Source organism: Chrysochloris asiatica, unplaced genomic scaffold, assembly GCF_000296735.1.
Source record: "Chrysochloris asiatica unplaced genomic scaffold, ChrAsi1.0 scaffold00166, whole genome shotgun sequence".
Lineage (NCBI taxonomy): Eukaryota > Metazoa > Chordata > Mammalia > Afrosoricida > Chrysochloridae > Chrysochloris > Chrysochloris asiatica.
The window spans coordinates 3,720,989-3,724,891 of record NW_006408684.1 but is presented as its reverse complement, the minus strand read 5'-3'; the positions used below and the strand labels follow the sequence as shown (position 1 = coordinate 3,724,891).

Here is a 3,903-nt window from a genome sequence, read left to right as displayed (position 1 = left end):
GGTTGGCCCAGGATCGGACATTGTTTCATTCTGCTGTGCATGGGGTCGCTATGAGTCGGTTCCGACTTGATGGCACCTGACAACAACAACTATAAGGATACTTCAAAAAGTATTGCTATTAGGATTCCAGCTCATACATGCATGAGCTTATTTCAAACAAAGCATGTTTAAGCCTGTGTCTATGATCTGTAAGTGGCTGCAAGACACATTCTTTCAGAAAAACACTTGTCTTAGACTTATTAGAGTGTGCCATGGGGAAAAAAAATTCTGAGATCAGAGCTAATATAAAATTTTTAACAATTCTCCAGTGGATATCTTCCCAAATCATTGAAGCTTTGAAACAAGTTTATAAAATTCTGCCCAACATACAACAGTTTTCAGACGGATCAAGTATTTTAAGGAGGGTTGGGATGACCTCAAAGATGAACCAAGAACTGACCTAGCCCCTAGGGACTAAGACTGAGAGTGAAGTGGCCAGCCAGTCTGAAGTGCAGGAAGGTGTATATAAATGCCCAAACTTGCACCTAGTACCCATTTGACCTAGCGTGGATGACTAGGTGACCAGAACTTGACCTGAGAAAGATAAAGACTTTTGATACTATGAACACGAGCAAATTGCTACAACTGGATGAACTAGACTTTTGCTTATGAATGCAGTGGCTAAAAATCCCAAATGGAATGGAAGGATTCTTCCTATTAAGGAACAACCTTATTTCCTCAGTGAGAATTGTAGACATTGGCTATCAAAAACAGGGTGGGGGTAGCTATAAAGTTATGAAGTGGCTGGCTTACAAGTTTTCATGAGTGTGTTTCGTTTCAAAATGAGGGCCGCAAGTTAGAATCCCCACTGAATAGTTTCCCTCTTTTCTAGATGGAGCTGGTGTAAGGGATGGGGGATGATAGTGGTAGGATATTATGACTCAGTTTTGAGTAATTGTTAGCAGGATTAATTACGATTGTCACAACTGTAATTGTAGAAGATGTGTAACTAAAAATGGGGGGAGGGGGTAGTTAGTCTTTCATTTCAGGAACAGATGATCCCAGGACCATCAAAGAGGAGGATGAGTGGACCATGAGATTATCACCTAGAAAAGTAGTGACAAGTTCCTTCAGCGAACTCAGCTCCGCGGACCTGTTTCTTTCCTCAACCAAGATCCCGGGATGAAGGAGGTGAAGAGCAAGCGGGAACAGGAAAGTCGTCGAAGGCACCAACACGGGGGACATGGTGGCAGCGGGGCGACTTCGATGGTGGTGGTGAAGCAGGAACGCCTCAGCCCGGAAGCTGTGCTTCCCACCCACCGTCGCCCGGACCCCGGCCATATCCAGCCCTCAACTGCGGGGAGCCGGGCCGCCCAGGTCACCGCGGGAGCCGAACCCGGGGAGGCAGCTGGTCCCCAGCCAAAAAGAAAAGTAAGTTCTCAGGAAGAAGAAGCAAGTCTCTGCAGAGCAAGAGAAGCCAAAGTCCTCACCTCTCAACCGACAAAGTGAAGCAGGAACGTGAAGATCAACCCCGGAAAGGACGGGAGGATGGGCAACACCGGGAGCCATCAGAACAGGAACACAGACGAGCTAGAACAGTGATCGAGAGAGACACCGAGGTCATTCCCACCAGAGGAGAACCTCGAATGAAAGGCCTGGGAGTGGCTAGGCTCAGGGATGGGATGAAGAGGGATGAAGACATTCAGAACTTGCAGGCTCAGGAAACAGAGAGGGAGTTTTACAACGCTCGATGCTGGGAGCATCATCAGAAGAAGTAAGGGAGCCGCCAGGGTCAGGGGTCTCAGGAGCTGGCTCCTCGACCTGACGGGAACAATAAGGAAAAAGAGGTTCCTGCTAAAGAAAAGCCCAGCTTTGAACTCTCTGGAGCACTTCTTGAGGACACCAACACCTTCCGGGGGGTAGTCATGTACATCCATGGACAGAGTGCCTACCTGGGTGGACACCGCAGGATTGCAGACATTCCCATTGACCATCCCTCTTGTTCTAAGCAGCATGCAGTATTTCAGTATTGGTTGGTAGAGTACATTCGTGCTGATGGGATAGCTAGCCACAGAGTGAAGCCCTGGGCTCAGGCAATGGGACCTTCTTAAATAACAACTGCATTGAGCCACAGGGCTACTATGAGCTGAAGGAAAAGGATGTGCTTAAATTTGGGTTGAGTAGGAGAGAGTATGTCTTGCTTCATGAGTCCACTGACACTTCTGAAGTAGACAGAAAAGAAGATGAAGAGGAGGAGGAGGAAGTATCCGACAGCTAGCAAACTAATAAATGACTCAAACTATTGAGACCATTTCCTTCTTGGAAGTCTTTGGGATTGACTCCAAGAGCACCTTGGTGCTCTCTGTAATGCCTCTTATTGCCTTAAGTCTTTCCTCTGTTGCTGACCAGCTTGTGTTCCAGTTTAAGAAAACAGACTTATAATATTTGATTGAACTTTTTTCTGTGGCACATCAGCCATATGCATGCCTGTGGTCATTGTCTTCAGAACATTCTCACCATTTACAACACATCGTGGTTTACTAGAAGCGTTCATGACTTTAGGTGATACTTTTAAAACTGTTGCCTAGGAACCTGTAAACCTTTGGTTAAAGGAGGAAGTATGGCTTGTTGCTCTTTGTACAGTTAGTTTATTTACATAGTTGTTAAGTCTTGTGGACCAGGTTTTGTTTTTGTTTGGGGGAGCAAAGCCTTGAAGCTTTGGTTATCACCCAAACAGCCTCCAGTATATACCAAAGCTTTGGCCTGGTTGAGCTCTGGAGTCATAGAAGTTGATTTTGCACATGATTTGGGGGAGCTGGCAATCTACCACATGACCTCATTACAGACTGTTTAATTTTCTGGGGCTGGCAGAAGCATGTGACTGGACAGGATGATCATGACTACTGCCAGCAGGTGCTGATTGCATGTCGTGGAAGACTGGAATGGGTCATGGATCTGTTTCCTATGTGAGGATTCCGGATTTCTCCATGGACATAGAACGTACATAATGATTTTGATCATCTTTTTTTTCAACTTTGGATTTTTATTCAGATGTTCATCTTTTTTTCTTTGAGAAGTACAAGTGTCACTCATGTACAAGGTCCTTGTCAATCATAATAACGTCTAAAAGAGCTCATGTATTTTACATGTTTCATCTTTGGAAAAAAATGTTCAGAGGTTGGAAAGCAGGGGAATTGCCCAGTTTCCTAATTTTCTATCAGAGGAATGTGTGTAAGTAGAAAAGTATTGTCTACTTACATAGCTATTCTGTGTGTGTGTATATGTGTATATAAACATTTGTGTGAAAGAGCTGCATACTGATTTTCCTATGAGAATGTTATGTGATGTAAATGTAATACTATGTTGTAGGCAAAGACCTCCCTGAATTTTAAGAGCAGGTTTTCATTTATATGTATTTTTGGGGAAAAATTAATAAAATTTGTAAATGAAAAAAAAAAAGGGATGACAGCAGAGACTGTGGCATGGAGAGACAGAGCAGTTGTGGGCTGTAGGTCAAGGACTGAGAAAGGCTGTGTGCCTTCAAGCAGGAGGCTGGCTTGTAGAATGTGCCCTTTAGACATTTAAATAAGTATATTTTCTTGTTTTGTATTTGTACATCAAATATTTTTGCTTTGTTCATATTTGTGAAATGTTAGATGTAAATAGTGAGCCACATAGAGGAAGCCAGATAACTGTTGTTGCAGGAAGGGATTGTAAGCACTGAGATGAAACAAGTGGATAATTTGCTGAATGTAAAGCTGATGATCTTGCCTGTAAACTTTTGATTAATTCACAATAAAAAGTTAAAAAAAGAAAAAAAGATGAGCTAAAAGAAGGAAGACAGTCAATGAAGAAACTGTGGTTGGAATCCAGAAACTGGTGGAAGACGACCATACAATTTCCACTGATGCAGTAACTACTGTA

General features: G+C 43.5%; 1 pseudogene; it reads left to right on the top strand.

Moving 5' to 3' along the window:
- The first annotated feature begins 1,161 nt into the window (after positions 1-1,161).
- Positions 1,162-2,257, top strand: LOC102836621 (annotated as a pseudogene).
- Positions 2,258-3,903: the final 1,646 nt, after the last annotated feature.